Below are 26,840 nucleotides of genomic sequence, written 5' to 3'. Positions count from 1 at the left end.
AGTAATTAAGAAAAGCCAACTGCAGTGATAAGCCAGACCTTTGTAAAAGCAAGACATGCTGCACTGATACAGATGTCTTTTTCCCTTCACTTTTTGGTGGACTAACATGGTATGCTCCTTATAGAGACTATTTTCAAGTGCTTCACAGTTGTTCCTTGACCCTTGACTTACTGAATCCCAGATGGGACCCTTGGCATCACTCATCCCAGCAGGCCTCAAGGACAGCACCAAGGACTATGTGCGGCCACCATGCAAATACTGCTCTTCGAAATCGCCATGTTTGTCTGAAGCACAGCCCCTGGGAATTCACTACACTCTCACAAAATGCATTGAGAACCACTGATAACAGTCCGATACCTCTTGATTTAAAGAATTTCTCCATCCAGCCACCACCCGTTTGGCCTACACTGCATGTTTTCAGATGGTATGCAACTTTGACCTTAAAGCCTCCAGAGGATGGAGAAACCCACTAGAGCCTGAAACAATTTGCTCTGAACAGTGATGTTCTGTTAAGCAGGCCTACGGTGCACATATATAGCTCAACGCTCACTTGTGCAGCTCACTGAAGGATTAGTTGGCTCGTTCAGGCAGGCAAGGGTAGACCCTTAAGACGGTTAAGTGATTTGAGGCAGGACGATCATCTGTCTACTTTCTGCCCACAATTAACTGTTCCATGGCCCTCGTCTGTGATAGGGCTGAGCGCTGCTGGGGAAGCAAGAGAAGTAGAGGAGCTGAGCTCCTTCCAGCATGACCATGAGCATCCCTCCTCCCTCAGCTTCCAGGGGTTTAAAGAAAGTTGGCACAAAAGAAGCTGATCCCATAGGTGCTCCAGGATCCTGCTCATTCCACCTAAAGTTCAGTGTTTCAAACAGAAGGGAAATTAAGCAACAAAGCTTTGATGTAAGCTAATGAATTGTGTATCTATGGCTCAGATGGTTGAAAAGAGCATGACAAGCTCAAAACAGCCTGCAAATTTTTAAAATTAAATGGGTTTTGGTGTTACAAAGGTTGGCCATCTGTTCAAATGTTCATGTTATAGTTAATTTAACCTTTCTGCTTCTGCTCTCCTCTCCTAACTCAAGCATACTCCCCAGGAAGAAGAAAACATGATTAAAGTCATTGCAGTTAAACAGCTCTCTTCTTCCATGAAGAACTGCCCACAGAAAACATGTTTACGGTTAGGAGAGACTATGGAAGCAAAGGAGAAAAGTGGTGGAGAGAAGCAGTATGTTATCCAGGTCTCACAGGACAGCCAAAATCTGCAGAGAGCCAGGACTGCAGGTTATATACAGAAGAGAATAATCAGTTCTGTGCTCAATGTCCCTGACACAGCAGGAGACCTCCAGCCCACCTTTTCCAACCTCTGCTTGGTCTTGCAGGGCTCCTAGAAAACTAGAGAGCATTACAACACTCAACTTTAAACTGTCATCTCATGATACAGAGGGCTTCAAAGTGAAATATGATGCTCTCGATGGATTTCACATATATTTCTAATGAAACTGTTAGCTTCATAATAACTTAAAAAAAATAAAATTTAAAATCAGTCTGGAATTACTCAGCAAGCAAGGCCAGCCCCAGGCTGAAACTGAACTTATAGGCAGAGAAGTAGGCTCTGAACTGTGTATGGTAGGAAGAGAGATGACACAAAACAACCAAATTCTGCAGTTCAGCATTCTTTCAGTCTGGGTTATTCTGTCCTCTGTTCCTTGTAATAAAAGGAGTTCTGATCAGATGAAGAATGAGGGGGACTGGGAGACAGAGCAAAAATAAGCTATTTGCAGGAAGAAACCAAGCCCGGGCAGGGGAATATTAAAAGTTAAGAAGATGTGAAAGTGGGTGGCTGAGAATGGGTAGGTCTTCTGAAACCACCAAACCCTCTTGAAACGCCTCTTCAAGGAAACTGGCCACTTCAGATCACAGGTAGCCCTGGTCCATCAGGACCTCTCTGGCATGAAGAAAAAGGCAATACATGCACCTTTACACCTCCAGCTTTAGGCTGGGAATGATGGCTTCAAAGGAGACAAGGCAACACGCTGCTTTATTGTGTAACATTTTCAACCAGCAGGACCTGGAACAGGTTTTGATGGAGGTATTTGGATAAAATGCTGCACAACTGAGAAATTGTGGTGAACTACCTACTGGTAGAACACAGACAAGTTAAGATGGAGAAAAGTGCCCCCATATTTGCTTGGAAACCCATCTAGGAACAGGTGTGAATTCTTGGAATTGCAGGTGGCTTAATTCAGGGGAGTAACTGAATGAAGTACCTGGAAACATTGCCACTCCTTATTTTCTAACACCTCCAGCATAAAACCTAGCAAACGCTTAGCAGCCTGACCTCTGGGATAAATGTAAAACCAGTGCTACAACACCAAACCAAAATATTTTCCTGGGTTTTTTTAAAGTCAATAGGACTGGTATTATATGAAGAATGGTAGCCTCAGGGAATCTGTTTCACTGCAAAACTGTTTAGGCAGCTGTCATTAGTTTAAAAGCCCATTTTTGTTTAATGGCTGCAGTTTCACATTCTCCCAGTGCCATGCATCATAACTGTCATCCCTAAACCTTAGATTTATGAAAGCATCCAGCAGCATCATTGTACTCAAGGGTCTGCTGATATTCCCATTATTAAACCACTTCCTGCAAGTTTTGACTTGCATTTAGGCAGAAAAAACCCTGGGTTCTGCGTGGGTGCTGTCAGGCAGGTGGATGCTGCTCCATTCCCATGGGAATGCCTGACTGGGCATCTCACAGAGCACAGGAGGCTGAAGGGAGAAGGATTCTTGAGATGCAATGAGAAATAAAACCCCTTTACATTTGTTTAACTAGCAATAGAACAACTCCCTTGCCATCATGGGAAGGATTCAGGAGAGATGGAGAACATTGTAAGGCCCACTCTCCAACTAAGTCACACTTTATCCAGGGTGGAGAGAAAATACGTGCTGGAGGTGAACTCAACCACAGAGTTGGTAGATGTCTGAAGCCAGAAAAAAAACAGCCTGCAAAACCAAACCTTTTCCCTAGAGACCATGACCACTATCTTTAAAAGCACACTGACTCAAAAGACAACCTGAAGTCATTTCCCAGGTACTCTACAAAAGTTAACATTTAGCATCTTCCCGCTTTGAAATGTCTTTTGCAGCTGCTATCTTTCATCAATCCTCCATTCAGTTGCCATTTTGCAGGTAAATTCATCTCCTGCTATCTTTACAGTGGTGTACAGGGACCATTCAATCCTCTTACCTGACTAAGTGAGAAGCGGAGTCTGTCAAATATATTTGGTCAAACTTAAAACAAAAACCCCAATGAAAACTCAAGCAAAACAAAAGAAAAAAGCTTTTTTCCTCAGATTCAGAACACTCAGAAAGCATTTGGAAACTCAGGGAAAGTGCTCCTAGGATATTCTAAAACCAATCTGCTCAAGGTTTTGAATACTGAAGTTTCTATTTTCATACTCTTACATTAACATATCTATTGTGCTCCTTGTTACAGCATTAAAATATTTCATCACAATTCAGAAAGAAGATATTTTAACCTAGAAAAAAGGCATGAAAAGCAAAGTGCCTTCGTGATTCCAATATAAATGATCAGAACCAGCTAAGTAACTATTCTGACAGGTAGGTAGCAATGGTACATCACATACAAGGAAACATGATATACACCCTTAAGGATACATGCTTTAATATTGACATGCCATGAAATAATTTTTGGATGGTAAATCCCTAAAATGAAATTTCCTCCTCAAATTACAAAAAATAATATTTGTCTTTAATTATTTTTTCCTGGCATTTCATTGAAGAAAATGTCAAATTATATTCTCCTTGAAATTCAATGAAGACCACTTTTTTTTTTCTTGTGGAATTAAAAATTCTTTGAATTCTGTAGTTGAATCCGTTTCATTTTTACTGCAGCAGATTCATTATATTTTGTGACTACACTCCATTTGCTGATGAAATCAAAATTGCGACAATTAATTCTCAGGCTCCAGGGTGTAAGACAGACAGACAGCAAGCACCTAGCAACTAAAATCTCTCCCACAGTGCCTGCACCAAAGCAGGAACAGAGATACCAGCTGGTATCTACAGCCCAGTCTTCTTCCAGCTCTCCAACCCGGTCTGCACTTGAAGAGAACAGAATAGTGCAGTTGGAACGGACCTGCAATGAACATTTAGTCCAACTGAAGCATGCAGTTGGGCTGAAGCTTCATCCCAGACAACAACAAAATCTGATGGCCACATCTGCTTCCCAAGCAATGCAGGGCAGCTCCCTGGAAGGGAGCAATTGGGATTTTGATTGCTAAGAGACAAGATTTTCTAGAAACCCAAGGGCAGTATTTATAAATATCAAATACTTAGGGAGAAGGAAACAAAACTGTCTGGCTTAGCTCAGACCCTCTTTGCCCACACAAAAAACGGCTTGCCCCCCACCAACCCCACTGATGCTCTGCTGGAACTTTACCAGAACACTGTGCAGGAGGAGGGAAATGCCTGGACATGACAGCAGATGTAGATGCAACACTTGGTCAGAGGGAAAACAAAAAACCTGAAGCCCCAAACCAAGCCTCCTAAACAAAACCGTTAACAAAGCAATGAGACCCAAATCACTGGCTGCAGCAAAATGTTCAGACCTCTGCACCACTCAGCCTACCTCAACCCTAGGGCGTTCATTTATCTTTGCTTTATCAGGACACCAAACTACTACAGGGTGATGAGGAGAGGAGTGAGAAAAGAAACCACACCAAATTATCACATTTATTTTAATTAAGAGGGCCTAAAACAAAAGCCAGCAAGGTAGATGGGCATGCGTGCTGGTATGATGCCCACAGGAGGTCAACGACATGACCCTGCAAGCGCTCAGATTTATAAAACCCACTGCACTTCCTTGGTGGCTGCCCTGGTATCTCCACCAAGCATCCCTAAACCTGCTACCCTCCTACATCAAAGCTTCTCCCAGCAAGTACCAAGTCCCTGACCACAAGCCAAAGCACCCTCTCATTTTATTCCAAGCCTGGCCAATATGATGGAGGTCACATGAAAATTAGAAATGTAACAACTCACTATAGAGGAAAGGGGGAAAAAAGAAAGTGTTGAGCTCATGACTAATCTTTGCAGCTCTTGCTATGAACAGGATTTGTACAGCCATCTTGATTTTTTGTAAAAATAGTAAATCGTATTACCCCCCTGCTGCAAGACCAAAGATTCACAATGATACCTTAATACAGCTTAAATAAAAATAGCACTACCTGAGTCAATCTGAGCATGATAATGCTTTGTAATCCCACACTGCTAGAGGATGAACAGTTGTATAGCAGTGAATCAACACGACATACTTGCAATAGGAGACACTCCTTTTGCATGCTATACAGCAACATCTATACAAAATGTAGAAGGCAGGTGGTGTTTGTAGGAGGCACAGTACATAACGGAAAACAGCACTGTAGCAGAATAATTCAGACCTGGTATGCCACTATCTTCTATCTTGGAAATCTTGGCTAGTAACTTACATTTTTAAAAGAAAGACTGCTTTTAAATTTTGCCCATTACAGTGAAGAAAGAAAAAGTTTGAATTTTAGAAGGTTTTTCTGAAGACTGGAGTGACACTGGTTTTCCTCCAGTCCTCAGGCACCTCTCCTGTTCTCCATGACATTTCCAAGATGATGGAAAGTGGTTCAGCAATAGCACCTGCCAGGCCACTCAGCACTTGTGGGTGCATCCCATCGGAGCCCATGGATCTGTGGGTGTCAAGTTTGCCTACGTGATCTCTGATCTGATCCTTGATGAAGGGGAAGTCTTCCTTTCTCCGCTTTCTCTCTTGCCTCCAGCATCTGGGATTCCCAAGGGCTGGCCTTAGCAGTAAAGTCTGAAGCAAAGAAGGCATTCAGTTACTCAACCTTCTTTGTATCATTTTTCACCAGGGCACCCACCTCATTCAGAGCAGGCCCACATTTTCCCTGGTCTTCCTTTTCCTACTGGATGCACTTGAAGAAGCCCTTCTTCTTGTCCTTGACATCCTTTGCCAGACTTAATCCTAAATGGACCTTAGCCTTCCTTGTCGCATCCACGCATACTCTGACGTTCCTACATTCCTCTCAAGAGGCCTGTCCCTTTTTTCACATGTCATAAAATTCCTTCTTCTGTTTGAGCTTTGCCAGAAGCTCCTTGCTCATCCATTCAGGTCTCCTATCCTCTTTGCTTGATCTCTTACTCATAGGAATGCACTGATTTTGAGCTTGGAGAAAGTTATGCTCAAATATTAACCAGATCTCTTGGAAGCCCCTACCTTCTAGAGCCTGAACCCATGGGATTCCTCCATGTAGGTCTTTGAAGAGGCCAAACTTAGCTCTCCTGAAGTCCAGGATTGTAATCCTACTTATCGACCTGCTTCCTCCACAAAGAATCCTGAACTACACCATCTCATGCTCACTGCAACCAAGGCTACCCCCAACCTTCACACCCCCAACTAGTCCTTCTTTGTTTGTTAGTACAAGGTTCAGCAGCACACTTCTCCTCATTGGCTCCTCCACCACCTGTGTCAGAGAATTATCAATGCATGTTAAACATGAACTGACACAGCCAGATCACCATAAGGCTCCATACAGAAACTGCTACACTCTGGAGATATACCTTCATACTGGTATGGACCATCTCAATTCCCAAACTGGAAAAAAGGACACACCTGAATTTGAAAAGGCGAGGAGGAATACTGTTACAGCAGCAAAAATGTGATGTATGAACACGAGTTACCTCTAAACTCTCTTTGCAAAAGTGCATCAGGAGCCCAAGTTTCCCCAAAAGATAACACAGAACCTTCATGCCTTTGAAAGCAGTAACCAAATGAACCCAGGACATGGACTACCCAGGTGAAAGAAACATTAACTATTGCAAGCACAATCTGGAGTATTAACAAGATTTTTTTACTTTAACCTATTCAGGTGTACCTGAAAAACAACAAAAAAAATCCAATTCTAAGTACAATTTAAACTGACAGTTTAAAATTACCTGGCCTTTACACACACAGCATTACAGTCACCAACCCCATACTCCCCTCTGCCCTCAGGAAATGATAGCTTGATTCATCTTTCAACATCTCGGAAAGATCAACTGATGATTCAGGGCCCAATATAGCAATTATCAGTACAACCAGTGTGCAGGTTTATAATACAGATCAAACTGTGGCTGTGAGGCTGGGGGAGAGGAAGGGTTCATAAGCTATTACTCACAAGAGCGCTTTGACAAAAGGTTTTGACAAAAGGTACAGGATTCATGATTTGGCCTTGTAAGGCTCATGTTTTATGGACATAAGACTTAATCAGAAGAACTGTCTGGGGTTAAATTAGCTCCTCCCAGAAAATATGAATACCATAGTTTTAGTAAGTAAGGGATGTTTTCATTGATGAAAGATGTAATTGATGGCAAATACATTTAAGGAGCATTAAGTAAGCTCTTTATGAATGCTAAATAAGCATTCTCTGGCCAAAATGAACACGTATTTAAGGCAGATACAAGCACAGTACAATACATCGAACCCCAGCATCCTCCCCGGCCCTGACAAGACACAAGTGCAGATGGCTACATTTCAGCTGTACCGACACTTCAAATCAACCTGGGACCATACGCACCAAAAGGCCCCTTATCCATGTAAAATACATTGATTTTGAGGACAGAGAAATCCGTTAGAGGCTTGGGACATTCGACTGTAGTTCATTAGTCAGTCTGAACACACAAGAGCTCTAATAGCTTGTATCCTGTGCACTAAAGAAATGCAACTAAAGAATGAACTTCCTGAGCAATTAATGAGTAATGATATAATTTGGTTAATCTCATTGGAAAGAAATCTAGAACCAAAAGAGGAAACAGAGCACGTATTTCTCTAGAAACAACGAAAACAAACAGCAAAGGGTGCTACAGAGCAGAGCCTCAGCTGGCACTCACAGGAACAGATCAGCTCCACCAGAGGAAAAGAAATTGCACTGAATTACATCAGCATAAAAGGTGTCTCCCTGGCTGCAATGCCACAGCATCAGCATTTATTAGCAATCTCATTCTCCTGCAGCTCTTTACCGAGTCAATTTTTTTGCTTGCTTACAAATAAGGACCTAATGAAGTGCACACGAATGAAAGACATGGAAGTCTTGGGTGCAGGCAGGACAAAATCACACACGTCAGAGATTAGTGAGAGTTATGCAGCTCATTTAACCCTCTGGAAGTGGCATTCCTTTAGATCAATACAGCTGGACAGAAGAGCAGGGAAAAAAAAAAAAAACTAAGATTGCTCTCTGACACAGAAAACATTCTGCCCCACCAAACAGTGTAGGCTTTTAATAAAATATACAGTGTAATTTGTACAGATTTTCCCTGAATTCAAATATTTCTTAAAATATAACATTTATTTCACTAATCGAGTCTCAGGAAATTCATTTTGGTGCAAAGGTAAAGCTTAACAGCTTAATGCCAAACCCCTACTTGAAGATTAGCCTTGCCAGCTTTAAAATTAAAGCATGCCACAAGCTCAGCAAATGCAAACTTCTGCACCCAATGCAGAACAAAAGCCAACACTTGTATCTTCTATTACTAATTTCATTTCTCTATTACTAATTTAAAGAGTGCTTTGAAAGGAGCAGGCTCTGGAAAGTACTCACCACCTATCTTGGAACCTCTTCAGAGAAAGTCCACGGGGCTTGATTGCCTGGAGGAGAAGATGCAAACCAAACACACTTTATATTACAGCTTTCTTCTAAGTGACAACCTTCCCACTTTTTGGCCTCCCTGTAAAAACCAATTTTCCCAGCTGAAAAAGAAATCAGAATTAGTCTAAACACGCAAACCCCCTCCTCCAGTTCTTACCCTACACTAAGAAACAACTTTGTTCCCTGTATGTACGTTTTATAATATATCCTGAAACAGCAAACAGCTCCCACGGTAAAAAATGCATAGATTTGTCTCAAATTCAGGCAGCAAAGTCTTCTGGAATTCAAAAACCTGCCAAAACCACCCTTCCTACTAAATCCTTTCAAAAAACTAATCTTTCAAAATAAGCAAGTTTCAAGATTCAGAAGGTTTACTTGGCTCATACTTCAAAATATTACTATGCCAAGATCTAAACCAGGAGAAGCAGCAGCAAAATACGAGAGTGCCAGTTTCAAGTTTTCTGGAAGTATTAAGCCTTGCTCTGAAAGGCTAGAAATCACTTCTCTTTCCATTGAGCATGCTTCTCGAGGACGCAGAGTATAATAATCGGCATCCCTTCAGCATCTGCCAGCTGTGAATCCTGAGGGGTCATCAGCACTTAAGGACTCAGAGACGAGAGTACCAGGAGTGAGCTCACCTGCTCCTGCGATTCCTAATCTCTCAAAGTCTGTGCATTAGAAAATTGAAAACAAGCGACTCACTGTGATTCCCACCCTCCCACAGCGCTGACCATGATTTCTCCCACCGCCGAGACCAGGCACAGGTGGGAAGCATTCATCTGCTCCAGTTCAACATCACCAGTCCCACCACACCAACTTTCCTGTCAGACCCTTGTCTGGCCCAGTAACCCCATATCTTCTGCAAACAAAAAAATCTCACTGGGTTTGGGACCCTACTCCCAGGTGCCTCCAGCCCACCCCTAACACACACATTTGTTCTGCCCAACATAAAACCCCTGCCACAGAGATCCCAGACATTACCTAGCCTCCCAACAGCCTCCTTCATCACTTCACCATCTCTATGGTATCCTTTTGTGATACCATTAAAGCTCATTACCACTTGCCCTAACCCCCACAGGCACGAGGCAGAGGTTTCCTATTTCTTCCATCACAGCAGCCTTCCAGACACCACAAACCCATTATGGCAATCCTTCATCTTCTCTCCAGACCCAAGGCCCTACTCCTTCCCATCTTTCCTCTTGGGTCCTGTTCTTCAGATCCCCACAACCCCTGTAACCCCTGGTTAGTCTGTACAGCCAATTCGTTCACCAGGGATAACTGCAAGCCCACATAATGTCTCTGGTTGTGAATGATGGACCCTCTAAATTAATTTTCTAGTTTTGTCTATTGGTATTTGAAACTCTAATCCCTCCTCCAAGTGCTCGTAACCTCCCCTAGAGTTTGGTGACACCTGTTGAGTCTGAACCAGTATTTAATCAAATGGATCAATTAAAATGACCCAAGCCACAGGGTCCACCTCTGGAAATCCCCACCCAGTACTTCTGAGCTTGGTGACATACTGGAGCTAAGCCTGGAGCATGGTTAGCATAGTACCTACACTGTACCATCCATAAGGCAAAAGTTTCATTGAAATTTCTTTTCCCTAGCTTCCCTCTGAGAATATCAAAAACAGTGCCAAAAACCTAGCTAGGATTGAAGTACATCCTATCATCTGCTCTTCTATCCACAAGACCTGTTACCCTGCTGTAGAAGGAAATTAGCATGTCTGACATGATTCGTTCCAGACTAATCCATGCTGTTACTCATAAGCACCCAGAAGACGTCTAGGTGGGAAATAATTTATTAACTTCCAGGAAAATACTGTAATAAGGTCAGAGTGACTGTACCACAATTCCATCTCCTCCTTATTAAAAATTTAGCATGATATTTTTTGCTTTCTCATTGTTATGGAAACCCCACAAATTCTCCACAGGTTTTCAGAAATAATCACCCAGAAGAAACTGAAAAGAACAAAAGTGAAGCAGGCTGAAGCTGAAATCCAGCTCCTTCTACGAATGATGAGAACGACACAAGTGTCACGGAGGTGAACTCAAGGCATCCCACCCTGCTGCAGGGTCACCAGCCATCCCCCTGCAGGTGCCCTCTCCCCTGACCACTGGTGGTTCTGGTTGACCAGCTTTTACTGAAGACCAATCTTGCCACATGGAACCCTCCCAACATCTGGGGGGTTGTTTTAAACAAACCCTTCCCTAAAGCCCAGAGAACCTGGAACTGAAAATAAACAAAAAGATAAAAACTCTAAAGAGTGCTCCCTAAATCATTCCGTGAGCCTCTATTTTACCCTGGTATCCTCCCTTGTCAGTGCAGATGTTAACTACATTTATCTTCTGCTCACAGGAAGGAAGATCCAAGACACCATGAAATCTTCTATTACTCTTGAGATTCCTGGGCAGGGGCTCACAAATGTTGCTACCTGACAGCAATACAAGCATTTAAACAAGTAACTTCAGCTTCAAAATCTTTTTAGGAAGAAAGCCTAGTATCTCCCTTTTATACAGGGATGGATGTTATCTCTCCAAGTTGCCAACCAGATGAAATCCAATGGAAAGGCAAAGTAAGGACTGAAGCCAGTCACTGGCAAAATAGGAAACACAACCCAGAAGCTCTTCTGATTTCTCTTCTGTGTTCTTATACAAAATCGTCACACCTTACCCATTCAACAACCCTCACCGAACAGTGCAAGATTATTTGGCCATATGTGTATGTTCAAAATATATGGCATTTCCCAGTCCTTGGCTAGATTCTGGCATCCCAAAAGACCTTCAGAAAAAAAATAATAGATACTTATAGTCTTATACAAAACCTTTGCTCTAACCCAATGGAGTAGAGGGTAACCGGACATCACACATTAATTTCTGTGTGAACAGCACATGAAGTATTTAAATCCACTGCCAATTAAAAGTAAGGTATAATTGAAATAGCAGAAGCAACTTATGTCAACTTATGTCAGAAATTCAATTACAAAGCAGAATTAAAGGAAGAGATGTCAGTAACTTTGAAGACCGGGCAGGCAGAGGCGAGTGCATCTGTCTACTATTTTCAGAGCTGCTAGCAAAAAGCTTTGAAGAGGAGACTGTTCCAAAGAATCATTTGCAAAGATCCTCCTTACAAAAAGTGCTTCATTGACGGCCTGGAGAAACCAACGTGACAAACAGTTATTTCCAGACCATGCTCTCACCCATCTTGCAGGAGTAAAACTCCCTCCCCAACGGTCACGCATCACCCACCCCTGTCTCCCCTGCAGGCACTGCAGCTCTGCCACATCCTGCAGCATCCTCGGACCTGCCTTAGCTTGCACCAAAACCGTTGCAGACACTTTTATTTTACATTCTCTTGTTTTTCAAAGTGATTTTAACCCCATTCCTTTGCTTCGAGTCAGAGAGATTACATATTAAGTGGATTCCTTTCTACATGATGGAGAAGCCTCAAGTGTTGTGGGCACTTTTCTCCCTTTAATGGCCACTGTTTTATCCTGCCCTGTTCTAGCCTCCATTTGTTCTATCCTTCATCAGTCTTGATGCTGATTCCCAATAAGGCCCTCCCACACCTCCAAGGTTCAGCTTTCATAACTGCATTAAGACAAATCAATACTGCTGTTAACATTGCTACATTTGTGGATGGTGTGATCTGCCTGCAAACCAGGCATGCAGCAGTGGAGGTAACCCCCAGCACAACATGAAGCCTTTGCTCTCCCTTTTGCAATTTCTTTTTCAACTAGACTCTGCTATTTTATAAAAATGTTTGTTTGTTTTTCTTTTTTTCTTGCAAATGCAAACTGATGAGGGCTCGTACGACATACAATTTTGCAGTCCCCTTTACAAAAGTGCACGGGCAGCCAAGAAATGAATTGTCCTGTAATTTGCTATGCAGTTGGGCTACATGATCGCTGCAGGTCCCTTCCAGCTGAACTATTCTATTCTAACACTCCTCCAGTTACCCCCAGCCAGCCAGCTCATCACTCACCACCTCACTGTTGGCTGTTGCACATCTATACGTTTCTGGACGCATCCGGACTGCACATTTAGCTGTGCCAGCACTCGTGCTGGTTGACAACTGCTGGGGAGTGTGTCCACCCATCCATTCCTCCTATGCCACATGCTTGCAACACCCCCAGAAACTTATTACAATCCAACCACTGCAATGGAATCTGATGTCCCAGGAACATCTCAGGAGGCACAGGGTTAACCCATAGGTTGAATGTCACTCCCTTGAGCCCCAGGCCTTCAGCCAAACCACAAGTGCATCAGTTTTGGCAGCAGACAGGAGCACACCCTATGCCTGCTTCCAGCTGTCACCATGATTGTAATAACAGTGAATCTCAGCTTGAATGCATCAAACTGGACATACGCAGTGAGATGGTCGCACAGCCCAAAACCTCTTGATTTAAGTTCCTGGCAGTCACTGTAGCAAAGGACTGCTTCTCACAGGGAAGACTGTAATCGGGCGGCTGTCTAAGCATGAAGGAAACACCAAGCAATGACAGTATCAGGAAACAGCAACAGGGAGGAGTTCAAAACATTCCTCGGAGGCTGTGTTTGCTTATTCGGAGCACCTCCTGCACCTATTGACTGAACAGACTGAACAGGCTTCCAGGCTACTTTGATTTCTCATGCTGTAAAGCAGCCTTCATTTTCAGAAGGTGTTCAACTCCTGCCACCTCTCTGCCTTCAGGCTTTCTCGCTCTGCCATCTATCTGGACAACTGATGCAGCATCACTGGTACCTACCCCTGCTCACAAAGCCACCCTGACACTGCTTGGTGAAGTCAACCTTTAACAGTGAGGTTGAAATGCAAAGTCAGGTCCACCTCTCAGCAGAGGAGACAGAACAAACATTGGTGGATATTGTACCATTGGATAAAAAAAGAAAAAACTAGGAAGAGTGGCGCTGCTGGGTGCTGGATGATGGCGTAATCTCTGCCCTGGTAGAAGGTTGTTTTTCTTTGGTTTTCCTTGGCACTCAGGTCTATCAGGTAAGTCTCCAATCCTGAGGGCATGACAAGATGTTTACCTGTGTGCTTACCTGTGTCAACTCTCCAAGTAAGAGCCCTACATCTCTGTCTGGAAGACTGTGACTTGTGCTCCCACCCAAGCATAAACAACACGCCTCAGCTGTGAGACATCAAGAGTTGGGCTCACAGAAGTCACAGAAATCCTAGAATGGTTTGGGTTGGAAGGGACTTTAAAGCTCATCTAGTTCCAACCCCCCTGCCATGGGCAGGGACGCCTTCCCCTAGACCAGGTTGTTCAAAGTCCCTTCCAACCTGGCCTTGAACACTGCCAGGGATGGGGATCTACAACTTCTCTGTGCAACCTGTTCCAGCGCATCACCACTCTCACAGTAAAGAATTTAGTATCTAATCTATATCTCCCCTCTTTCATCTATCTCCTTGAATTTTACGGTGGGATTTTAGGAAACATTCCATGCTGCCCCGCACATCTCCATTCCACATGTGCTGTGCTGGAGCTGTCTTTACAGCACAGACACACTTGGAGTACAATCCAAAAGGCTTGAACCTAAATTAGTAGATTAGGTCTACAGTGAGTAATGGCTGCTCTGCATCTCTAAAAACCCCACTCTAAGCACCCCTGAAGGTTTATTTATTGAACACAGCTGCAAGGTAGTGGTTAAACCATTGACTGAAGAACAGCCCTCAAGTGTGCAGTACAAGAATCTTATCTCTGGCTGATGCTATCATAACACAAACAGTTACCCCTGCCAGATTCAGGGGAACAACAGGGAAGCCAACGGAAACCGAAAGAAGTCCATGCAAAGGACCTGCATGCCAACAAGGCATATCATGAAATACATCATGGGCAACGCCTCCACAGATTCATCTTGGTGAAGGTAGATACAATTCCCTGGCTTTGGAGGAGTTTTGCTCACTTCAACCCAAAGCTGAAGACTGCATTTTTGTAGTACACCTGAGTTTGGCTTCAGTCCCTCCTGCTAACAGACCCTCTCACAAGTTGGCCGATAACCTTTGGCCACTGAGGATGTCCATATCATGCCCGCTTCAGAGAGATGAGGAAGCTGTCTAAACATCTCCTCCACCCAATTCAATGCGTAATTAATACCTGCAGTCCTCAGCACAGTTTTACACAAGCCAAGCTCTTTGGCTTATTAAACACACCCCAAACTTGGGTTCCACAAAAACAACTAAAAGGAAACCACAACAGTGCAAGGAAGCTTTACAAATCCAAGGGTAAGCAAAGGCTTTTTCAAGACAGCACTAGGGCTAAGACTAGAAGCCAAGTTGGGTAAGTTGATGTTACCACAGAATTGATTGCCAAAGTAATGTCACATACTGCACTAAATTTCCCTAAAAGTTGCGTGTGCATGAAAGAAGGGAAGATATGGAATTTCAAACACCCTGCTGACTAAAAGCAGTAAATTTTCTTTAATATAATTTACAGTGTCAGAACAAGATGAATTATTTTCACCTAAATATCTTTCCCTTATTGAATTGCAGGGTTGTTTTGGTCAGGGTTTTTTTTTTTTCCAAAAAGATTATTGCCAAATGCCACATACTGCCTGGTCTGACTTGTACACAAGCAGTCAGCCTACAGGTAAAAAGCATACATGCAGTTGGGGACAGAACAGTGCCAGTTATTTACTCTATTTCCTCCTTTAAACATTTTTTCAGTACAATTAACTAAGTTATGTCATTACATATTCATTGTCCAGGAAGTTTCTCTCTTTCCCTTTTTAGCCTCCTTTTCAGTTGCATTTCCCTGCTTCACAGGATGCTCTAAACTAAACATTACATTGAAGTTACACAATAAAGATTTGGGAGGGATAGAATGAATAAGGAAGGTCATGGGAAGGGAGGTATCTGCTAAAATAAGATCTGCTAAGCAGCTATGCAGGACGTAGCGTCAACTACCTTTTACTAAAGGAGATTCTGAATTTGTACCAGCTAAGATACCAGGTGGAGGCACATAACAGAGTAGTTAAAAGAGTTCAAAAACTTTCCAAGGACTGAATGAAGCCTGAATTTATTCAAAAACGAAATTACAGTGATAATTGCTGTTATGGCACAGAAAAGGTGCCTCATATAACCTTAACCCTCTCTGCATATTGAGGCTCTTATACGCTACATAAAAAATACACTCCAGCCACAGAATATGCAGCTGCATTTAAATTGAGTTTATCGCAAACTAGTGCCCCTGGGCAAATCATTTATTCGTTTAAAAATAATTACACATTCTCATCTTTATAATTACAAGGGGAAAACCACCTTGAAAGCAAAGCAAAAACCAGACACACCAGTGTCTTGTTAACCTCCAGGGTGCTGGAAAAGCAACATTAAGAGCAAAACTTCCCGCACACATCAATCACAGCTTTAGAGGCTGTAAAGTATCAACCTCAGGTGATAAAAGATTTTTCCAGGCTGATGGGTCTTCCCAGGTCTGCCAGGACAGCCTCCTGCAGCCCACAGCTTACCTTGGCATGGGCTGTCCCGGCACAACCAGGGGACGTGGGGATGGGTTCAGCCAGCAGTGATGTCTGAAACACAGCGCATGAAACCCTCCTTGGAAGCCACAGAGACACGTGGGTGACAGCACCGAAGTCCCCTCCTCTTTGTACTTGGTGAGAGCCACACAGCCTGCGTGAAACCAGGCACCCAGAGAAGACTGATGGGTCTTGAAGTCTACGCTTTGGTATCCGTCGCCATTGCTACTCTGCTTGGGGATTTTTGCCTCTCCTTCCACTGCTGACTGACATTAACAAATGGGTTTAAATGGAGGCTGATTAGGGGAAGCAGGAGCCTGGCATCTCCATGGCTTGACGTGGACAGCAGGGTGAGCTGGTGGAGGAGATGAGACAAGCGATGGCAAATGGGCACCCTGCAAACCTCACACCACACTGAGCCACGGGCTCCGTCCGGAGCCACAGAACCTGGCACGGTGATGTCACAAACACTGCCACAGACAGAGACAGCAGCGGTGGCGAGGCTGAGGAGCTCAGCCTGCAGCACTGCTATCCCCAGCACCCACACATCTTCCTCACATCAGAGTCCACCCAAATACTGGCCACAGGACAGCAAGTGTGCTTGCACGAGTATCAGGAGGCACAACACTGAACCAACCCCTCATGATACTTAAAAGCCACTGACAGTTCACCTTCCTGTCTAATGACTGTTACACCAGGAGGCACGCTCCTTACAAGCCCCTGAGCAGTCATTAATATTCATAGTCAGCCCAGCCTTTTGCATGCGTACAGCTCAAGAATATTAAAATTTCCCGAAAAACATTTCCGCAGTGCTTTCATGAAACTGAGCAAGCGTGGCAGAGCACTTTTGTTAGACACATGCCTCACCACTAAGCATAAAAAGCTATCAAGGCCACTAATAAGGAATACAAAACCCCAGCACCAGCCACGGACACCAAGCATCTGAAAACAAAGCTTGGCACCAAGATGAAGCTTGCAACTAGCTTGAAATGTCCCAACACAAGTAAGGACTAGCTAATGAGCTGTGAAGCTCCCAGTCCCCAGAAGATGATTGCTAAGCCAACTGCAGAAGAAAAAGATACTTGATTGTGTCTTGCAACAAGCCAGAGCTGTGGAAATGGCCAGCAAGGGCACCTTCACTTACAAACTATGCCTTCTGAATTACACCCATAAACCGAGCACTCACTATATTCACTTACTTCTGGTGCTGTCAGTTCATAACAGCTTGCCTTACTTAAGGGACAGGACTTCTGGAAAGCTGCAGCACACACCTTGCAAACAGCCCGCCAACAGTCCCCAGCAGGGGTGATGAAAGGCATGGGCAAGCACCAGATCTGAGAGAGAAATCACAGTCGCGGCTGAGAAGCTCAGATCTGGCAAAACCCATGTGCAGTAAGCCATTTTGCCAGAAGAGAGACCCCCTCCTCTGATGGGCACAGCAATTGCTTTGGTTCTCCATTCTGGCTGATCCAGCAGTACCTTGGCATGTGTCAGTGATCGGATTTTCTCCTGCAAAGACTCCTCTCCTCCTCCTGGCTGGCAGGGAGACATTACTGGAGCCACAGATTCCTCCTCTGCAAGCTGCTTTGGAGGGCTGTTTGTGATCTGAACAGAACAAGACACTCCTCACCTCTTTGCAAATAGCCACCAGCATCAGGTGATTTCCCAATGGACAAGCCTGGCTGGGCAAGTCAGCCTGCAGGTTCAGGCATCCCTAAGGAGATGGGAGAGCAGAGCTAGAGGACGAATTAAAAATGAAGGGTGGTCTTCCCTCACTTTGCGTATCTCCTGGGAAAAACATGGCTCTTAGTAACAGAACTTAAGGGACAGATTTAGAAATGAATGCCATTTTAAGAAGCATGACACAAGCAGAACAGAAAGTTGTAGCTGCAGTCTATAGAGCTCATTCTCATTTGCTTTCAGACCGTTACCACAGCTCCAATTACCCAGAGCAGGATTGAAATCCAATTTCCATTAAAAAAAATAGATCTTCTGATAAATCTCCTGAAAACCTCAGGAGAGCCCCAGAATGGCCCAGGAAGAACTGCTGCTGCTGGGGTGAGCCCGGTGTGGAGGAGCGCAACACCCTCAGGCTTACACTGTGCTCTCTGGGGAGACAGGCACACGTGCAATGACCAAACTCCTGTCCTGACAACCTGAGAAGGGGGCACAGCCATCACTGAGGGTACAGCACCCAGCAAACCCCCCCAGCTGATGCATTACCAACAGCAAGGGAGCCAACTGAAAGTTTCCCACAACTGACTTCAGTGGGTTTGCTCCATGCCAAACCTAACTAAGCCAAGGGGAATCATTTGCCATGGGATTTGGGGGAATCAGGCTCCTCAACCAGGGACAGGCTTGGCCTGCCACCCTCTACTGGACGTTGCCATCCAGCAGGCTTCATTGCGCAAAGCCAGGAGAGAAGTTAGACACAGGCACATGCTCGTTCCCATTTAAATGGTTCTGGCTTTCAGAGACTGGCCACAAAAAGGTGACTGTCGAACGCGTGCATTTCCAACTCCCGTTTTATTCAGTCCGAGTGCCTCCTTTACTAAGCTCTCACACACAGAAGCACCCATTTTCTAGAAAGCCCCCCAGAATCCCTCTGCAGCAAAGCTGACATACACGAGCTCAGGAGCAGTAGAACTCAGCCCAGCAAAAATCAAAGTGTTTAATCACAGAGTGATTTTGTATGCTTTATGCTTTTATGCTGAATCTTCTTTCTTCTCCCCTCTCCTCCGTACAGCAACTCCAGCTCTCTTGGTACAAGAGCTTTAGGAAGTCAGACAGACCAAGGAGCGGATACTGAGGGAGGCCACACAAGACACAGGGGTACTGACCATCAAAGAAGCAGCTCGAATTGGAAGCTGGAAGGAACAGCAGAAACCCCAGCTTGTTCCAGGACAGTGCTTTGACCACTGCAGAGGACTAGGAAAGGCAGCCGCCTGCGACACCCACCGCCCAGGCAGTCCTGACGGGCCTGTGCTCCCAGGCCTACGTTTCAAGCCACTGCCTTCCCTTCAGCTCTGGTGAAGGGGATACATGGTTTTCAAGCATCTTCTAACATATTTAACAGATGTTGCTTCTAGACCCTTTCCAAAGCACTGCAAAGTATGCTTGCTTTCTTTCAAACACACATTTCACGATTAAAGTCCGTGCTGATGGTTATGTATTCACAATGTCCTCCTTTGTAACTCCCACTCCCCTCTCACGCACGAGCAGCTCACATCAACCAGCCCCAAACTGTCCTCCAAAGGGAAGTCTGCTTCTCCCCAGGCACGTTTTAAGAAAGACAATGAGTAGTCATTGGAGAAACACCATTTACCTGCTAAAAATAAAAGCTTCACTAAAGAGAAAAAGGAAAGGATGCCCTGCAAATGCTAACTGGCCTTGACGGTGGCTATCTGCAGCACGACCAAAAGCAGTGAGCTTTCTCCCCTCACACCACGGGTGAGCTGACAAGAACAGAGCATCCTGTGCACAGTGCCCTTTAGAAGAAAGGCAAAAAAAGAAACTGGGAAAGGAAAAAATCCTGCTATCTGTGAGCAAGGAAAAGCATCTCTTCTGCACAGACACACTAGCCTGTGTGGAGCAGAGGTGAACAAGAAGCAGTGAGGAAGGCTTGCAGCACACCCATGTGCTGGCTCCCGGCTCCCTGAAGGCATCTCTTTTCCTTCTCCTCCCACTTGCCGCCACCCCTGCCTATTCTAAAATGACTTTGCATGAGACGTGCCAACTTTCAAGCATCAGCACAATGTATTTCCTTATCCCATGGCCAAGTTATACCATCCATCACATGCTTGTATTTTCAAGACATTACAAGAATTTGAGGTTTGCACACCAGAAGGCACACTTGAGTGCTCCCTCCTCCCCGGGGGAACTCGGGATGAAATGCTTCTTGCACTTCCACAGGTGGGAAGTACATTCCCGATGCTGGCATGCTGCATGGTTGGGGAATCAAAAACAAACCTCTCTGCCACTCTAACTAGTCCACCGGTTAATTCATTACGATAAACCCATTGTCAAAAACAAAAACATAATTTAATTGCTAAACCAGATGCCCAAGTTTAGCTGTTGCTCTTGGCAAGCATGTCAGGATCTCAGTATGCCTCGTTGCAGCAAGCATCTCTGTAGGTGCAAGCCCTGCCTTCCACCCTTGAAGTCTCCAGGTGGCCCTGTCACCCTAGTCCAGTGTTTTCCAATCCAACTGAATATTTAAAGGGATACCATCAGCTCAGAACACCCCTCTGACTACATCAGGATTCCAGGAACTGCAATACTAGCAGGCATCCTTCTCTTCCCGCCCCCAATTGTTAAATATGCATTTACACAGCTGCACCATTTCCCATTTAGGCAGCCTGATCTCCCTTGAAAATAGAGGGCAGAAAAAGAAAATAAGGATAAAATATATTTGTAAATGTCACAAAAAAACTGGCAGAAAGTCTCAAAGGCTGGAGCATGAACTGTATGTAACTATAGCTATGTTACTGTTTGGGGTTTTTTTTCCCCAGCCAGATTTCAAGTAGATTGTGTTGCTTGCTACAAGCAGTTCGATCATCAGGAAACACGTGGCATGCAAGAGAAGAGAAAAGCTGACCAGGTTGTAGCCAGCATCTTTTGCATGGAATGCTGCCAGCGAGGGTTTCCACGGTATCTCAACTAACATAGATCACCAGGGAGAACTGCTTAAACTACTTGCTGCTTTCGTTGACTTTAAAAAGATATACACCAAGAGGACAAGAAACACTGAAATAGTCAAAGTACCACTGCCATCTCTTCCACCCTGGTATCCACACATCTACTGCATGAATTATAAGCAGTATTTCTTAATAAAGGAGTATTTCATGCAGTGCAATCCAGAAGAACTGCAGTATTTCTTAGATTATGAGATGGCTCCGCTCCTGCCTTCTAATTCCAGTGCAATCAGTGCAGGAGAATGAATAATTCATCCCACGGTCTACGGATCTCCCAGTCATTAAGGAACATAACACTGAACTTCTAGAAAGGTCACATTTCCAGGAGGTTCAGCTGAAGAATGTTCTCTCCTATCCATTGAAAGACCCTGGAAGTAAGGTAAGAAGCTCCTTCATGGAGTATTTGCCCCCACTGTTGAAGGTTTCACAATTACTTTGCTATTATAGCGTTACAATAGGCAGAAGATATTTATCTGGGGAAGTCAAGAAATGCAGAAATCAATGGGTTAATTAGCCAGGTTAGCAAAATATGACCGACCTGTGATAGCTTTTATATAGCAAAAGGCTGATAAACTGAAGATAATTGTTTGCATTTGTTATCCTCTCAGAATGGTGGAGGATTATTGGAACGACAGAAATTTCAAGCATTGATTTAAGACATTTCCTGCTCATTAAGGCTAAACCCCAACAATTTTGCAAGAGCAAATCCTTCCACAATCCATGGGTAGCATCCCAGACAATACAGTAAACATGAGCTAAGATAAATCAGCTCTTGGTAAAAGAGATGTAACTTTAGTCCAAGTTAAGCTCCATGAAGATGCTGAAGTTGGACGCAAACTATTTTCTAATACAGACAAGAAACAAAGAAATTGATCCCACATACAGACATTATGGGAAGCATCCTACGAACATGAGGAAAAACACATTTTGGGTTTTTTTTTTTTAAAGTCTGGTTTTCTTCCACTCACTGGAAAACATATTGCATTTGTTACTGGATCTGCCCCGAAAGTCATGCTTGAAGGAAAGACCAGCAGTTCTCTGGAAAAGTGTGAGATCCTCTTCCCATGAGTATCAGTGCATCTTGCACATTCATTCGTTACAGACTCACATCATGAAAAGCAAGAAAAAAAACCCAACAATATAGACATTTAATTCACAATTGCCCCCTTCATCCACCAGCATTCTTGTCTCACGTCAAAGTAATTGACAATTGAAAGAATATTGTCTTGCTTGGACAGAAAAACAAATCACATTGCATGAATATTTTTAATTGTAACCATTTCTAATCACAAATCACATGCTTTCTCTTTTTTTTTTTTTTTTTGCCTCTTTTGTTTTTTTGTTCTTTTGCAGAGTCATAATCCAAGTTTAATGTTGCTTAGGCTACCAAGTAACCTCTACCATCGGCTCCCAACAACTGGCCCGTGTTATTGCCATGCCCATGTGGTCGGGTGGCAGAGGAGGCACTGCAGTGCCAGCTGCGAGCAAAGCATCGCCTGCGCCTGCACGGAGGCAGCCTGAGTTGAGAATGCAAGAGGCTTGTCTACACTTGTACAAGTTCCAGCTCGTGCAAGCAACCAGCTGCAAGAGCAAACCCCACTCCTGCAGCTCGCAGAACTCTTCTCACCCTTGCAATTCCCTGAACACACTAAGCTGTGCCAACAAAACGCACTTTGCCAGCATAGCTGACTCCTCAGCTGAGCTGCTGCCAGTGTTGCAACAGCTACTCTATAACAGCACACGCTTTTTTTCCTTCCCAGTTTCCTACACTTCCATCTCTACACACAGAAATCCAAAATTCAAGGCAAGAAACAAAGACAAATAAAAAACAGGTATCAGGAAGAGGCGACACGTTTCCAGCTAGCTAGCCAGCAGCTCCCCACCTACCCGAAGGGAAGACGTGGGGAGATGATCTGCCCTTTCCCCCAAGTCTCATCACACTATTTGAAATCAAACACATGCAGTTGTAAGATCCTTTCACCTGAATAGAAGGGCTCCTGATCCAAGCACGTGAGAAGAGTCGAGGCACTGGGAGTGAGACAGGTATTTGGCCCTGGAGCTTACAGGGCTCCTCTCCAGCTCTGCTCCCCGGCTGCCACAGGAAGCACCTGATGGTGCTGGTGGGACCCCACGCAAGACAGCGCTCTCATGCCAGTGGGCTGCTGAAATAACCCTCTGGTCTTTACTGCATTTTTATCTTAGGCAAGAAGAGCTTTAGAACCTCTTTGACAAACTGCTCCTACTGAGAAAAATGGGGAATATTTCGGGGAGGGAGTAGTTGATTCTTCCTTTCTTTTCCCCACAGAGAAAATTTGATCTCCCCTCCAGATTTTCACTTGTGAATAGGATTACAGGGTAACACTCAGTTCCAGTGCTTGCCACTAAGTATTCCTGTTAAAAAAAATCAGGATTTTGTCATAAAGGTGTAAATTACCCAGCTGCAGGCAGGAGACACAGACCTACTGAACACCCAGCTGTTGTTACCAGCAAACCCTTCACTCCAGATAATGCATTACGTGACCTTTTCCCAAACCGAGCAGAAACTTATTTGCATGGAAACTTACTTGTAAACACACTTGCCCTTTTCCTTGCGATTCTCAGTACCCCAGCAGCTACTGCACGCCAGAGCCCCGCACTCCAGCAGGGAACCGGGGTGACCTCGGCTGCAGCCATCCGGCTTCCAGCGCACCCCAGACATCTCACAGGGGATGACGGCCAAAAAATACTACTCACCAGAGGCAAACGCCAGCATTTTTTAGAGGCTGTTTGGGAAGGTGGCAAGTAGGAAGTCCGGCTCTGACGGAGTTGACTCAAAACGCCCTGCAACATTCATGCGGCGGGAACTTCGCCGGGTAAACCATTAACCACCATAAAGCTAAGCTGCGCAACCCCCTTCATCACCAGCGAGACTCGCACACACCCCAGATACACACGCGGGCTGCATGTGTATACACACACACATATATATGCGTACAGATATACATGCACACAGAAACATGCAGAGAAAGACGCACAGATGGGCACATACGCGTTCTTTCCGAGGGCAGGGGAAAAGGCTGGCGCTCCCACGGCTCGGGGCGCGGCGGGCGCTGTCACAGCAGCCCCGGGGCGGCAGGGCCGGGGAATCCCGCTCCGCGTCCCCGGGCGGCGAAGGGGGCTCCCGGCGCACCCCGGCCCGCTCTGCGCCCCGCGGCGGGGTAAGGGATGCGCGGAGCGCTCCGCGCCCGCAATCCAGCCGGGATCTTTCCCACCCTCGCTCCGCAAAAATACCCCCGCAAAACCCGGTTAAAGCCCCTTCGCCCCGCTCCCCAGCTCCGCTCTCCTACAGTCCCCGCGGCAGGGAGGGCAGCGCGGTCTCCCACCGCCCCGCCGAACTTTCCGCACCGCTCCGCGGGCGGCGGCGGGGCAGCTCCAGCCCCTTACCCGGCTGTCGGAGCGGGGTCCCGCGGCGGCCTGGACGCGGCGGCGGCGGCTGCGCGGCGGCTTCCTGAGAGCTACAACTCCGCGGCGGCGCCCGGGCGAGCCGCGCGCCTGCGGAGCGGCGGCGAGCGGGGAGGAAAAGAGGAAATGAGCGGGAGGCGCATTGGAGGGAGGGGGAGGAAGGAGCCGTCGCCGAGGGACCGGGGAGAGCGAGGGACGGAGCTCAACTTCCCCGGCGGGGCAGCGGGCGCGCCGGGGTGGGAAGGGCGGAGCGCACCGCACCCCGCCGCTGCTCCGCGGCCGCCCCGCAGCGTGCGCAGCGCCGAGCCCCGCGCAGGGGCGGCCCGCCCGCCGCCGCTCCCGCCCAGCCGGGCCACTTGGTATCGCCCTACCCGCCTCCCCGGGCCGCCGCCGCCGCTGCCGCCGCCGGGCAGGAAGTGCGGGGCCGGCGGGGCAGCGCGGAGAGGTGGCTGCGCGGGGCTGCGCGCTTACGGGGGGTGCGCCCGGCCCGCCGGCGCTGGCTGCCGGCCTCGCCGGCGCGGGGGAGCGGGTGGAAAAAGTTTGGATTTTTCTTTTTGTATATATATATTTGTTTTTCTTTTAACCCCAAAGCAAACAAGGAAACGATGGAGCCGCAGAACTCCCGCGGCACCGGCTCACGCCAGGCCCTGCGCGCATCCTCAGCGCGGCTGGAGGTGGCGAGCTGTCGGTGCGCGGGGAGGACGCGGCCGCTCCGGAGCGGCCGGCGGACGCGAGCACGGCAGCACCGCTGAGCCCCCTGCCACCCGCAGTGCCCCCTCCCATCCCGGCGGTGTCCCCACCAGGGCTGGCAGCGATGCAGGTGAATTTGGTACCCTCGGCTGAGTCCGGGCGTCGGTGTAGTCCCGTCCGGCTGCAGCCAAGCGGTCGCGGCTCTGTGCGAGACACGAACTTGCCCAGCCTGCCCGCGTACCCCACCACAAAATGGAGCGGGTTTAGGGACTGATGCTAATCTGCCTCCCGAGGGAGATAATTGGAAGCGTTGCTCAGAAATATGGCCTGCAACACAAAGAAGTGATTCTTGCTGTTAGGATATCTCTCTCCCATCTCCCTCCCCAGCTTCTGCCCAGCACATTTTCAAAATCAAAAATGTATGGAGAATTTAATGTAGTTGCCACTGTGCCTTATCGGTAGCTTTCACTCTGCCTCCCCTTAGAGCAGACTAAGTGAGCACACTGAGTGCAGTCACTAGATAAGAACTATTCCGAGCTGAAATCAAGGCCGCACCAAGAAAAAGATACTTAAAAGATCTTAGCGACAAACCTTGGGAGGCAAGGGGGGATAGGAGCAAACAGAAAAAACCCACCACCCCCAAAGCAGCAGTTTTTCAAAATTTATCTCTGCACTGAGGCCAACAGGTTTTTTGCAAGAATAGAAATAAACAAAAAAAAAAAAAAAAAAACCACCAAAATCTTTCACATGTACTCAAAAGCTGGAATACGTTGAAACTGAATACATTGGTGCAAAGAGATGAAAATGTTACCCAACAATACCATTTTCTCCAAGGTCTTTCAGAAATAGTTCAACCATTTCACCAGCTTAAAAAAAAAAAAAAAAAAAAAGTAAAAATGTCAGCCCAAGGCAAAGAGCAAGCATGGAAACTAAAGAACCTGAACAGTTAAAACTAGAAGCAACTTGACCAGGAACATATAATGGAAAACTGTATGCAACCAGCATCGTTGCCAACTTCACATACTTGAAACTGGGTTCTCCTTGCAGATGATTACATGTGAGTAATCCCCATGACTTCCCTGTAAACCCTTCCCTGCTGTGGCTGTCACCATGCCTCACCAGCCGCTCTGCCAGGGAGGAGGTGGCGTGGGTGACACCACCACTCTCTGCCCAGCAATAGGTGGCAACCAAGCAAGTGCCTACTTGAAGCCTCCTCCGAGATTTACAACCCTTGGGGCTGACATCTGGCGAGAGGAGGCAGTTTATGGCACTCAATTCCACTTCCATTTTTAACATGGTTGCTCCAACAGCAGCAGGTTTTCCTTGGCACAGCACCGCCCGGCACCCTGCAGCGCACAGGTTGTGAGATGAGGCCTGCAGCCACTGATGGAGGCTGCAGCAGTTCCTTGCAGGGATGCCCTGATTCAATGGGGCTTGATGGCTGCCAGCACCCTGCCCTCAGTTTGGGGTGATTCTTGGGTGGGTGTCCTCACTGCACCATGCTCAGCACAGTGCTCAAACGTTTCTGTCAGGAGCTGCCTGTGCTTAGAAACCCAGGGACATTTTATGGCCAGTGAGTACGTGAGAAGTGCCCACGACTGCTCCTCTCTTGCAGCCCTCTAGTATTCTGTATATTATTCTATGATAGATTGCATAAATACTGAAAATAATTCTGGATTCAACAGTTATTGGGGAACACACAATAAGGACCAAACGAGACATTTATACCAAACTTATTTCTTCAAGAATTGCACCCTTCCAGTTGTGACTGGATACAATATGGTGCAACCCCAATAGATACCCAAACAAATACTGCCAAGATTTCAGATGATTTTGAGTCCTACTGCTTGATAA

General features: G+C 46.0%; 1 protein-coding gene across 7 annotated transcripts in view; it reads right to left on the bottom strand.

Moving 5' to 3' along the window:
* HPCAL1 (hippocalcin like 1) overlaps window positions 1-26,840 on the bottom strand; it is a 120,395-nt gene that overhangs the window by 37,488 nt on the left and 56,067 nt on the right. Inside the window, exons 1-2 of one of the 7 annotated variants that reach the window (XM_030490153.1) lie at window positions 24,279-24,575; window positions 8,639-8,685 (exon numbers count right to left, since the gene is read on the bottom strand). The gene's annotated coding sequence lies outside the window, so the exon portion shown is untranslated. Of the gene's footprint in view, window positions 1-8,638; window positions 8,686-22,836; window positions 22,888-23,588; window positions 23,827-23,883; window positions 24,065-24,278; window positions 24,629-25,096; window positions 25,196-26,840 lie in introns of those variants that run through there. The other 6 variants (XM_030490155.1, XM_030490156.1, XM_030490154.1 and 3 more) reach the window with 6 other exon arrangements.

Source organism: Strigops habroptila, chromosome 6 (assembly GCF_004027225.2).
Source record: "Strigops habroptila isolate Jane chromosome 6, bStrHab1.2.pri, whole genome shotgun sequence".
Classification (NCBI taxonomy): domain Eukaryota; kingdom Metazoa; phylum Chordata; class Aves; order Psittaciformes; family Psittacidae; genus Strigops; species Strigops habroptila.
Note: the sequence above shows the minus strand (reverse complement) of the source record. Positions and strands in the feature narration are given on the sequence as shown.